We start from the raw sequence: 14,044 nt of genomic DNA on the forward strand, positions 1-14,044 counted from the left end.
TTGCCTTCGTTTTAAAGAATTTTCAGACGAATAATTATAAAACCAGCTTAAAACACATTAATTTGTCTTGAAATAGAATAGAATAATTAGTTTTAAAGAGTTGGGCCTTATAAAACAACATTTCGTAAACCAAAAGAAAAAACAAAAGCATGGGATAATATGTAAAAACAATGATGGATGAATGAAGATAATATATCTTATTTAATCGACTAACAAAATAAACACTTAAACATAACTAACCTAAAAAATATAACCTAATTTCAATCATGCATGAAGAATAATTGATATAATAATACAACAAATATACATGAAATAATAAAAAAACAACTAACCCATGAGATATCAAACAACATAAAATTAATATGACACAAAACAACTTCTAAAGAATGATGCATTGATGAGCAAATCATATGTTAGAATTTAAGATAATTTATAAAAACTAAGAATATATAAATAATTTTTAAAATAGATGTTACACAATGAAGACATTTGAATCAAATAACATGCAAAATGATTTAGAAAAATACATTTACTTAAAATTGACAATATGCACAAATAAAGATAAATTTAATAACGTATGAAATATAAAAAGCCATGCAAAGGTATATAATAAAGTACGATTCTAGGAAATAAGATATATACATAATAGATTAAAAAACATATATATTAATAATTTAAAACAATTATATGAAAAAATATGGAGTTTAATATGTATATAGGATCAAGCTAATTTTACTATGAATAATATATGTTCATGTAGACATATAACATTTAAATGAAATATTATATAAAAATGTTAAAATGATATAATAAAGAACTTAAAGATGATTTTACAAAAACAAAATAAAGCTATTAAAATAACTCAACACATATACACATATATAAAATGTTAGGAACTTTAAAATAATAAGCATTACAGGTCAAAAACTCAATTAGAATAATACATGTATAAATATATATATTATCTAAAGAAATATTATACAAATATTAAAATAATATGATAAAAAAAACTTCAAACTCATTGTACAAAGAAAACTATAGGTATAAAATCATGGATTTAGTAATGTGTATAGATTAAATATGTATACCAATGTTTGTGTATAGGTATAATAGTAATTTAAATAATGTATAAAACATGTGATTTCCTTTTAAACAACAAATATATATAAATATGTGGAATAAATTCAAAAAACAGTCATATATATGAAATAATATAATGTTAATAATATACATAGAATAAAATTAATTTTATTATAAAGTATATATATACATATAATAATGTATAAAAATATTTATATAAGAAAAATGTACAAAATGTGATGATGATATGACAAAAACAAATCTACAATAATAAAGAAACAATTACCAAGGTAGTTCAAAATATACAAATAAGTAATCAAGAATAAAAAAAGGCTATAAAATAAAAAGACTTAATTAGAATTAAACTAAAACAAAAGGGATAATTTAAAAATAATAATAAAAATAAAAAGGGACAAATATGCAATGTGTGCAAATGCGTGGGGACTAGAACTGGAAATAATCCAAGTCCTAAAACACAGTGCTGAGGCACGGATCCATTTGCAAAAATGCGCAAATTACAGGGCAAATTAAAGAAAATAAAGAAACCTGGACTAGGCCTGATCAAACACTAGCGCGAAAGGAAGGGACTAAATGCACAAATTTCCCTTTACCGCATCAAACACGTGGGTCACAAGGGCGCTGGAACGGGTCATCGGACATGGCTTCCAGACGATGTCGTTTTTAAACCATTGTAGTTGGTTTAAACAGCGCCGTTTTTGCTTCCTTATAAGGCTAAATGTTGCCTTCATTCAGGCGAACCCTAACAATGCCCTAACCTCTCCATTTTACTTCTCGGCCGAATCCTAAGTGCTCCTTTAGGCGCCGATCCGCCACCATGAACGATGACCAGCCCACTCGAGCCTTGGAGTCGCCTTTTTCAGCTTTAAGACCCTTTCTATACTTTGATTTCGACGAAGAGGAAGGAATCTCACGGCATGCTTTCAAGGTAAGGCCTCATTTTCCTCTTCTTTTTGATTTTTAAATGCAAAAACAAATGACCAAAAGAAATAATTGGAAGAAAAATAAAAAACTCGAGAAGAAATCACCTTTAAGGATTTTAATGGCTTTCTTTTGTATTCAGTGCAGGTATTGTATGCGTAAAAAAAAACAATGGTCACTACATGGCTTTTATAGCCGAAACAAAAAATGAAAATGAAAAAGAAAAATAAAATTTCTTTTTTCTTTTCCTTTTTACTGTGCTGTGGTTTTTGTATTTGCTTATAGGTACGGGGTGTGCGTGGCGTATGTACGGGGCTGTGCGTTGGCGTACGGAAGGGCGGGCGTGGCTGTGGTGCCAGGAGGCCGTACGGCGCTGTGGGCTAGAGCCTGGCTGCGGTGCTAGGGGTAGAAACCCTAGGGTTTTTGTTTCTAACATGTTTTGGGCAGTTCGGGCCTTGAATTTTTGGGTCTGGGTTTGGGCTTGTATTAGGTTTGGGCTATGGGCCATAGTAATGGTATTAGACTTTGGACTTTGATGATGGACTTTATAATACTTTTATTATAATTTATTATCTCCCTTTTCGTTTGCACGGGCCGGGGCCAAAATTGGGCCTTACACTGGGTTGTAGGTGTTAGCGTAAGGGTCATATCGCCTCTGTGGTGGACTAGAGAAATTTCCCACAGCATCTAAATGAGCCATAATATCATCATACAAACTGAGACATACATCAGTAGTATGTTTAGGTATAGCACATATTCTGCATACTCGGGCTGATTTTACTTTTTTCTACAACAAGAGAATTTACAATATTAGTAAGTCTATCAACTTTATCTTCTAAGGTTGAATTACTTAGCTGGTGAACCCTTCTAAGGGGTTCAGGATTGGCTCAGAATTACTGAGTATTTGCAGCCATCGTGGATATCAAGTCCTTTGCTTATTGGGGAGTCATGTTAACCAATGCTTCTCTACTAGCGGCATCCACCATGTTCATCTCTATTGGTTTCAAGCCTTCATAAAAATATTGGAGAAGAGATTGTTCCCTTATATCGTGTTGTGGGTAGCTCACACACAGCTTCTTAAATCACTCCCAATAGTCGTAAAGAGACTCTACTTCTTTTTACCTTGTTTCAACTATCTCCCTTCTTAACTCAGCTGCTCGTGATGTTAGAAAAACTTGTTGAGAAATAAACGAGAAAGATCAGCCCAAGTTGTAATATATCCATGAGGAAAATAAAATCCATTCCCTAGCTGAATCTGCTAGAGAAAAAGGGAATGCACGCAATTTAATTTGATCCTCAGTTACCCCCTGAGGTTTCATATTAAGACAAACCATATGAAACTCTTTCAGATGTTTGTGGGGATTTTTGTTTAGCAACCCACAAAAAGTTGGCATTAACTGGATTAGACTTGACTTCAGTTCAAAATCAGTATATATAGTAGGATATGCTATGCACAATGGCAGTTGTTCTGTCGGTGCTTCGGCCAATTGCCGAATCGTTTGAGCCATTGGTTGATTTGCTAAATTCGGGTTTCTGTTAACCCTAACGTTAAGTACTTCTTTTGGTGAATCGAATTCTACTTTTTCGTTTTTAAATGTTTGAGTAGGGTTTTCGTTAACCCTAGACTCTACTTCATCGTCGATTCCAATTTCTGGTGGTGGGTTACTCTGAGTCCCGACAACTCCTGACTGGTTTTTGTGTAACTTTGTTTCCTTGCGATTAGCTCTTACAGTCTTCTTTATCTCCGAATCAAATGCAAGAGTACTTGAAGCAAATCTGGTCATATAAAACAAATAACAAGATTAGTACGTTACCAATCCCTAGCAACGGCGCCAAAATTTGATGCGGTTGTTAAGAGTACCAAAAATATTCTATCCCTATAAAATATTGAAAGTAATAAAAATACTAGTATGAGGGAAGTAGAGTCAAATCCTCAGGGACTAGATTTGAACAATTGCTTGTTCCTCGAAATTCTGGTTAGAATCGTGCCCAAGAAAACCTGCGTACTTGGGAAAAAAATAAAAAAACAAAATTAAAAGTTTTGATTGAAATTTCGAAAATTAAAATTAAAATAAAGAAATAAATAGAGTTGAGAAAAAAGTGTTTTTATGGAGAGATTTCAACCTCCAGTTGTCTCGATCCACCTTGGATTCAATCCTCAGCTTTTAAGTGATCCTTCTCAAAAAGAATAAGTCAATTATAGTGGAAGAGGATGCCTACAACTACCAACTCTAAGAATTTAGACTTACAATTTAGCGAAACCTGACTCTAGCTAATAATCACTTCTGTGGGATTATCTTATGCTAGATCATCACTTCTCAATGGCGAATCCTACACCATTTTGTCTCTTGGGCTCACCAACCTCTAACGCAGTAAGCTAACGAGCTGACTGTGCAACCTTCTCAAAACATACAAAACAGCCGCCTTTGCATACGTTGAAAAGATCACCTTTTAAAGGACATGGACGAAAGCGTTAGCCCCATAATGCAGAGAAACGATAAATATTCGTTGAGGAGGCTAAGTACAGATTTTAAGCCTCATAAACCATTTTTGAGGAACTTTGATAACCTTCAGCTAGATAAATTTAATGGCTCGTAATTTTTGAGGAAAAAGAAATAAATATAATTAAAATGAAATTTTTATTAGAAAAAAATATGAAAAGAATAAAAATGTTAAACTTATAGGGGAGAGAGTGTTTACAGAAAAGATGAGTCAAATTTGTGTCACTTCATCCCTTATTTATAGTATTAGAAAACCTAGTCTATTCCTAATTAAATTCTAAAAGATAAATAAAAATAAATAAAAATAATTAAATATAAATGAAAATAAATCCTAAAATTAAATCTAAATAATAATCCTTTATAATTATCCTAATATAATTAAATATTAAATAGAGTCTTGTGCTATAAAACCTCTTCTTTTGCACTTTTGCCCTTATGTCTTTCCATACTTGTATTTTTAGCACCACTTTTTTTCTTATGTCACATGTTGCCCATTTTATCTTCAAAATTACACTTTTTACCTTTAAATTTTATTTTGCCTCCAATTTAGTCACTGAAAGATAAAAGACCATAAATAGCTCAAATTAGTAAGGCCATACTCAAAATAAACATGCAATTAGCACATAAAAATGTCGTTTTAGAATATTATCAATACCTTCAACTAAAACTGAATCCACTAGATGGAACAGGAAGTTGGTTTCCTATAAAATGGAAACCAGATTGTGAAGCATCACTAGGGGTAGTGGCTCATCCTCATCTTCCCCCCAATATGTTTCAAGAATCTTCACAGTCGTCTCATAGATTTCATTGTTGTCATGACTTTGGAGGTTTTCAATCTTTTCCAACCCCCAAGTATTATTAAGTAAGTCAGCATAGACATTGAATTCTCTGGTGTGACCCAATTTTTTCTAAGCTTCACCAACCTTTAAAATGTTTTCAAGCCCCTCTAAACAAACAGTGATAATTCTTGGGTCAAGACAGGTTAGAAGATCACACAATGGAATGCCATCTTCGCTCACCAGGAACCTGGCAAATAAATCAGAAACTAATTATTTACAGAAAATTGTATGATGAAGAACCCAGATAGTGATTATGGCAAAAAAACTATACTTTACTTGTTCGTGGCTGCCGACAGATGTAGCATTTGAAATTGCCCAAGCAACTTCTTTCTTGATCTCAAACTCAGAGTGTTGAAGTGGATTTACTAGAGGAGCAATAATGCCAGTGTCAATTACAGCCTAAAAAAAACATTTCCAATTCACACACTAACTGAATTATTCAAACTGGATGAAAAGGCGACAATTGAAAACTATAACATCAACAATAGATTATCATACTAAATTTCCCAACCTGTATCTAGTTTGCATTTCCAGCAGTGATGTTTGAAATGGTCCAGCAAGCTTCTTTATTGATACCCTTTTTGTAGTTATTTGTCAACAGGTTCAAAAGGCTTGGAAGAGCTTGGTGGTTTATAATACACTGAAAGAGGCAATAACATGTAGCATAACAATTCTGGAGCAAAAGGCAACTAAGTAGTTATATGAATACAAACATTGTTGTCCAAAGAAACATGATATTGTCAACTCAATCCTAATTATTAAAGACCGTTTAATCCAAATATAAATTAAGGGCGTAAACTATGATTCATCTCACCATATGCCAATTAACCATGAAGAAGATGCATTAATCATATTTGCCTACAAGTAACAAAACATGTCGAAATCATGTGTTATATACAATTACTTCAATCTACAATCTTGTCATAAATCAAAATCTTCTAATTTTCTGAATTTTTCTTAAGTGGGAACACATCTAGAGTTTATGTTTTCCAACAAAATTTTCTATAAGCATGTCAACTGAAACCATATATAGCTATCCAATTTTCATAATAAACCCAAACAGATAAACCATTAGAAACGATACCCAGCTTTAAAATCTTCCAACATTTATTGACATCATCAAATGTGTAACCTCCCAAACCTGACCTAGACGTTATGACTAAATTGAAAAGGCTATATTAGTCACTCAAATGACTAAGCTAACTTACGTTATTTTTTAAGACTTTAAAAAAAAACTGGAAATTAAACTAATGCAGCAAAAAAATCAATTTTCAAGTCATTTTGGAAAATTAATTGCCTTATTGATTTCTTTTTTCAAAAATAGTTCATTTGCAATGTAATGGAAACTAGCGAGCAATATCAAATTTTACTTGAGCCTGACATAATGCATTACCCGATTATTATGCTTGAGTAATTCATGCATGCAAAAATTTTCAAAAGAAAAGTTACCAAGCCACAGATAAGAGATAATTAAAAATTACAAGCCAAAATCAATAAAAACTTAATAATACTTATTAAGACTAGTCTGAGATCCAAGGTGATTCTCCGAATGCCAAGCCCTGTCCTAGTTTTGAGGTTTACCTGAAAAGTTAAAACATTATTGAGGGGTGAACTCATGAAAAACTCAGTGCGAGTCATAATTATTTAAATGGGCAAAAACATCAAATACAGTGAAACATATTAGCATTAACAGAAGAAAACAGAACTATTATAGGAATTTCATGTCATTACATAGCCATTATCAAATTGATGTCAAACGATGTATGAGCATAGGACATCATTCATTCGAGTAATAACCACCATTCAGTACAACAAAACACAATACAAAGCATAAATCAATAACATTCGAATATGTCGTGCACATGATGCAATGCAAAAAGGTTTCTACCCATTCCATCCGCTACACACCACGAGTTCCCCAGAACCCGTCTGCCAACTCCAAAATATTATGAGCATAGCTCGATGTGGTAAAACCACCAAATAATCAATAATGCATAAAATCTGTCGGATATCAAATAGTGCGATACAATCGCCAATAACATATAATAGGCGATAAAATCGTCAATCCCCTCGATACTCCAGGTGCAGTGCACTGACTACGAATAATGTGGACTTAATATGCCATCGGTACTCCACAGAACTCCTCCGTCAACCATAGAATCCCAACCCAATGCATATGCAATATGTCACACAATCTCATACATAATTACATGCTTTCAGTAAATGAAAATAATGTTCCAATCTTTCAAATTACCATTGAGTTAGTATCAATCAATATCGTTCAATTTCACATACTGTACAGATTTTCATTGTGCATAAATAGCACCCTTTTCAATACACAATATAACAAATATCTCATGCGTTTAAATCATACAAAAGCTTAATATCTCAACATATTATATTATTCAGTCATACATTCTCATATCTCATAACTCAAATATGTAATTACAAACTCAATCAAACATTCATACTATCAAACTAGCAATTTTGCCAACATGTCAATCTTTTAAGGCTCGAAACATACCTGGTTCGGCCACTTACAAAATAAATAATTTGGCTATTCATCCAATCCATTCAGAAAGATAATTTATCAAATATAACATGACATTTAACATTTTCAAACAATTTTATGAGTTTAGGGCCCACACCTTATTTTTTACTTCCTCGCAGCACACTAACAAATCTTCCAATTTTCTTTAATAATTTCTTAAATGAACCTAAACCAAAATTCAGTATAAATTCAATAAATTTATCATTAAACTAGCCCCCAAACACCCACTTATGAGTTCAAACCAATCGTTGAAATTATAACTATTTTATAAATCCAAACTAGTTAGATTCCTTACACTGTATCGATGCAAACCATACGTACAATCATTCTTCGCCATTACAGATGATTTAGGGTGTTTGAGTCAGCACCTAATTCAATAATATAATGAAAAATCAGTAGCTAATTAATAATTAAATTCATTCATTTAATCAAATCATAACCTTTACCCAACAACTATGTCGAAATAACAAACTAGTACCCTTAATTGCACTTATGTTTCACGATTTGTGGGATCTGAATAGCCAATCGATCAAAAACGTTTTTTCCTAATTGAAATGGGTTTAAAAGCTGATTAGGAGGGCTCAAGAACTCAAATTAATTCTGGAAAAATATAGGCAAAAACCAAGAAACAAAACAGCCCCTTTTCTTGCCCATAGGTGTAAGCACCACCACTCGCGGTGACCAAAATTGGGGCTGAATTTTAAAACGATTTGAGATCTCATTAAAATTTGGAAAAATATCTTTGAAATCATTTAAAATCCCCCAAATTCCAGATTTGGAAATTTAGGTTTTGAGTGGAAAAGATTAATTAAGAAATTGAAGAGAGAAGAGACATTACCCAAGCTAGTCGAGAGAAACGGCTATGGCACTTTCTTGGCAATATTCGAGATCGATCTTGGAGTTCAAGATTTCAGATTTGGGGCTGATTTTAATGAGGAAAAATGACAGCAATATGGTAGAAAATATGTTAACAAATCTTGTGGAAAAAAAGAAAAAAGAAGAAAGAGATGGTAAAACTAGGTGTAAGCAATGACAACAATGGGAAAAAGAAAAAAAATTGAAGAGAAAAGAGGAGAGGAAGAGAGTGAACGGCTTGGGTAGGTAAAAGTTGAATTAAAAGCTGAAAAATACAATAAAAAGTTATATTTATACTTAGGGTTCAAGGGTATGGATGGCACACACATTAAAAAAATAAGGGATTTTGCAAAATTTAATTATTTCGCAAAGAAAGGGATTCGAACTTGGGACCTCATTTAATTTCCATCCTTTCTCATATTTCTTTTAACCATTAGGCTTTTTCATCATTCTTAAAATAATTTTGCAATATTTATTTTAAAAAAACAAGACACGTCACATACTAGGGTTTAAGGTAAAATTTGTAAAATAATAAAAATGGTGAGAATTAAAGGGATTTGAACTTGGATTTCAAGGAATGTTTCACTAACACTTAACCAACAAACTAATACCTCATTTATTTCCTAAAAATTAAGGCATAACCACTCTCTCTCTCGATTCACAAACCCGATTCTACTAACCCCTGATTTTTGGGGATGTTACAAAATGTGAAGCATATTTTAAAGAAACCATATTCAAATCAGAGTTGTGAAGAATACTAGCACATTAATGCAAGGCATAATTTGTTGTTTGCCTGAAAAACAAAATTGAAATATCAAGCTAACCAAACATAGTATTGCACCAATGGCTTCTGCAATGACATATCAGAGACAGTCAAAATAATTGTAATAGAAAGGACAGCACTGCCCCAACATGGTTTAAGCAACAGAGAACCAATAGATTAGTCAGAGAGAATATATTATATTAAGTTGTGTAACGTGTAGATATAAATGCAATTAACCAGCCAAAACCAGAACAAGGATAAGTCAGCTAAAAACATCTCAAATGAAAGAAATCAGAATAGTAGTAGAGAAAGAAATGAATATGTCATTAAATATTCCATACCTGAGTCTGTATATCATCCCCACTAACAATATTTCCAACTGTGCGAAGCGCAGGAATGAGGACTGTTGGGGATGGATGACTAACAAGGAAAAATAAGTGAGGATATTCAAAACATCCAGAATTCACAAGCAACTGCTAGAAACAGACAAAGGATAAATTTCTTCAAAAGAAAAAGGGACAAACAATAACATAAACATATATATCAAATCAAAAATCAATTTGAAAAGCAAAATGATCCAGTACTTACAGCAAGAGCTGAACGAGCGGGGGCAGACACCTGCTTCAATAACAACTTGGATTTTTTCATTAGTACCATCTGAGAGATATGACAGGGCCCAGCATGCATCTGTAAGGACTTCCTCATCGTTCAAATGGATAAGACGCTCAAGAGTGGGCAAAGCTAGCTTTGTCTGCTTATTGAATTTCAAAAGCATACGTGTTAGCAAAAGACATCAGCAAAAAAAAGTCATAATTCCAAACAATTCATATTACAAGAGTCGAGAAAGACCAACCAGCTCAAATGATGCCCGTGGCTTGCCCCTGCAAAAGTTTGACAAACTCCATGTAGCATTTCGCAACATAGAAGCTTGGCATGCTCATTGAATTGTGCCAACAGTGGCAGCAAGGCACCATGACCACGGGCCAGGTCGCGATATTTAGGTGAGTCTCCGGAAACATTTCCTAAGGCCCAAACAAGCTATAATTCCAAAAAGAAAATGATAACCCGTATTGGAATGCAACTAAACTGTATTAATAAAAATAAGATTACTTGTGAACTGTGATATCTACCTGCTCACGTACATTATTGGTCAGAGATGCAAGAAGTTTAACAAATACAGGGACAGCTCCATGATTAATTACAACTTTGGTATTGTCTGACGTCCCTGCGGCAATATTCGTGAGAACCCAAGCTGCCTCAAACTACAACCCACAAGATTGCATAAAAACAGTTAAACCATAAAACAACCAAAACATTACCAAAGAGATTGAGCAAAATCCTAATAACTTCAGTATCAAAATATCAAACCTGAAGCTATGGGAAGTCATCCCTAGCAAGAAACTCAACAAAGCGAGGAACAACACCTGATTGTACAACTTCATTGATTGGAGGACCATGATCTGAAGATAAACTAAGAGCAAGTAATAACTTGTAAATGCAAAATTAAAAGTGAGTTGCAACAAGAAAAAATAGAAAAACAAAATATCGACCTATTGATAGTAACTTCCAGAACTGAGTGGTCGCCTCTAGCTAGGCATTCCTGTCATCTGACCAAGGCGCTCTACCATAGCCGGAAGACTTTCTAACTGCAATTAGTTTATAATTAGATTATAAACACGTCAAAATCATGTTTGATTCAATAGTAAAAGAGTAAATAGCCCTATCCATTCTTTATCGGCTTACTAAAACCAATAAGTTCAACATGTATTTCAGTTCATGTCAGTAACACAAATTGACCTACTCCTAATCAGCAACTTTATAACACCAGTAACACTAGCAAAATTTTTTTATCTAATTACAGAAATTGAAGTAAGACAATAAGTTGAACCTGGCTATCAATCATGATTCGATGGATCAAATCAATTGATCAGTTGAATGTAATACATTTTTCTCGGAATCCGCAGTTGAAGAAAGCAACTGCTGTTGCTGCAGTTGTTGTTGAGCGAGAAGTCCTTCGCGGTATTTCTTAAGGAAGGTTCTCTTCTCTCTTGTTCTTTCGAATCTCAACCATGTTGTCTTCTCTCCTCCAGCGACCTTCCTCCGCATCAACCGTCACCTTGTACCTGTTCCTTCGAACCTCGGCCCTCGTGCTCCGTCTTAGAGACATCTCCTCTTTTTTTTTTTTTCTCTTTCAAATCGGATCGAACCACCGATTAAATTGCAGGTAGAATACGTTGTACTACTTGGGATAGATTGTTTGAGAAAATGAGAAGACAGAAAGAGAGTGGCGCCAATTTTGGAAGCGAGTGAAAAAGAGGGAAAGGAGATTGTATTGATAGGCTTGAGTCAGGATACTGATAATTGGGCTTTGAGTTTAATGGAATGATAATCGGGGATAAGTAATATTTAGTCCTTCAATTTGACAACATTTTTCAATTTGATCATTATAAATCTTTTTATCCAAACGAATTTAGATCCCCTCACACAATTGGTTTTAAAATAGAGGACAAATGGAAGTGAATATATTTGGCAAAAATTAATTTAATTTAAAAATTTTAATTTTAATTTAAGAGAGAAAGAAAAAAATATACGAATTTAGTTGGTTGTAATCACCAATCAAGTCATACATAATATTACTAAATGAATCATTTTAATCCTTATGTTATTAAAAATAATAAAATAAATCCAAATTATTATAGGGTAATTTTTTCTATATAAAAAATATCTTCAAAATTACTTTTTCAATTTCTGTAATCCAAGCAACAGGGGTAATGGCATTCGTCCTTGAAATAGTAAAATAATGTTTTTAAAACTTTTAAAATTTTAAAATTATAAGTTAATATATGATAAAATTGTATTTTACCCTTTAAATGATGAAATTTTAAATTAATCTCTTTAAAAAATTTAAAATAATAGTTATATACAATGATAAATGATAATACTCTGTAATGACATATTTTTATGTATTAATTACGTATTTATTTTGAGTATGATCCTATTAATTTGAGCTATTTATCATTTTTTATCTTATAGGGACTAAATTGAAGGTAAAAAGAAATTTGGGGGCAAAAAACGTGAATTTAAAGATAAAATGGGCCAGCATACGAAATAGAAAAGAAATGGTGCCAAAAATACAAGTGTGGAAGACTCTGGGGGCAAAAGTGCAAAGAAAAGATTTTATAAACACAAGACTCTATTTAAAATTTTAATTATATTAGGATAATTGTTAAGATTATTATTTAGATTTAATTTTAGCTTTTATCTCTATTTAACTTTTAGAATTTAGATAGGAATAGACTAGGTTTTCTAAGTACTATAAATAGGGGATGGAGTGATACAAATTTCACTCATCTTTTCTGTAAAGCTCCCTCTCCCAAAAAGCTTAGCCTTTGTTTCTTTCATTTATTCAATAAATTTCCATTGTTATTAAGTTTAATTTTTTTTCTAAAATGCATGAGCCACTAAATTCATCTAGCCAAAGGTGGTCAAAATTCCCCAAAAAGGGTTTATGAGGCTTAGAATCCGCACTTAGATTTCTCAACGAGTATTCGTCGTTTCTCTACATTACGAGGCTGACGTTTCCGTCCATGTCCCTTCAAAAGTGATATTTTTATCTTGCACAAAGGCGATCGCTTTGTACGTTTTGGGAAGGTTGCACAGTCGATTCGTTAGCTTACTGCGTCAGTGGTTGTCGAGCCCAAGAGACAAAATGGCGTGGCATTCGCTATTGAGAAGTGATGATCTAGCGTAAAACGGTCCCACAAAATCGACGGTTGGCTAGAGTCAGATTTCTTTAAATCATAAGCCTAAAATCTAAGTGGAGCTGGTGGTCGTAGGCGTCTTCTTCCACTATAACTGGCTTATTCTATTCGAGAAGAATCACTAAAAAACTGAGGATTGAACCTAAGGACGATCGAGACAACCGGAGGATGGAATCTCTCCGTCAAAAACTCTCTTTTCACAACACTTTTTATCTTTACAATAATTTACACAATTTCAATTCAATCAAACTTTTAATTCTGTTTTTTTTCTAGGTACACAGGTTTTCTTGGGCACGACTCTGTCCGGGATCTCGATGAATAGAAACTTGTGCAAATCCAATCCCTAAGGATTTGAATCTATTTTCCTTATACTATTCTTTTTGTTATTTTATAGGGATAGGATATTTTTGGTGCTCTCAACGACGTATCAAATTTTGGCGCCGTTGCCAGGGACTGGTAACGTACTAATATTGTAACACCACAAACCCGACCTAGACGTTAAGGCCGAATCTGGCATGTCACATTGAAGTGTTTTTCGAAAACCATATTTTCATTGAAAGCCCTTCTTAATATTTAAAACCTTTGGCCATTTTACTCCTTGTGAAAAAGTCAGTTTACATTGGTTTATTTTGCAAAACATGGTTCAATGGAAAGTTATTCCTATTTAAAACGGTGTTTCTTGTTGAAGCTTAATTTAAAATAATCGATTTACAAAAACATGATGTTTAAAAGTTAAGTTGAGAAAACGTAGTGTT

General features: G+C 33.0%; 1 pseudogene; it reads right to left on the reverse strand.

The window, feature by feature from the left end:
* Positions 1-5,095: 5,095 nt before the first annotated feature.
* On the reverse strand, positions 5,096-11,865 carry LOC107953059 (importin subunit alpha-6-like; annotated as a pseudogene).
* Positions 11,866-14,044: the final 2,179 nt, after the last annotated feature.

This window comes from Gossypium hirsutum, chromosome A07, assembly GCF_007990345.1.
Source record: "Gossypium hirsutum isolate 1008001.06 chromosome A07, Gossypium_hirsutum_v2.1, whole genome shotgun sequence".
Taxonomy (NCBI): domain Eukaryota; kingdom Viridiplantae; phylum Streptophyta; class Magnoliopsida; order Malvales; family Malvaceae; genus Gossypium; species Gossypium hirsutum.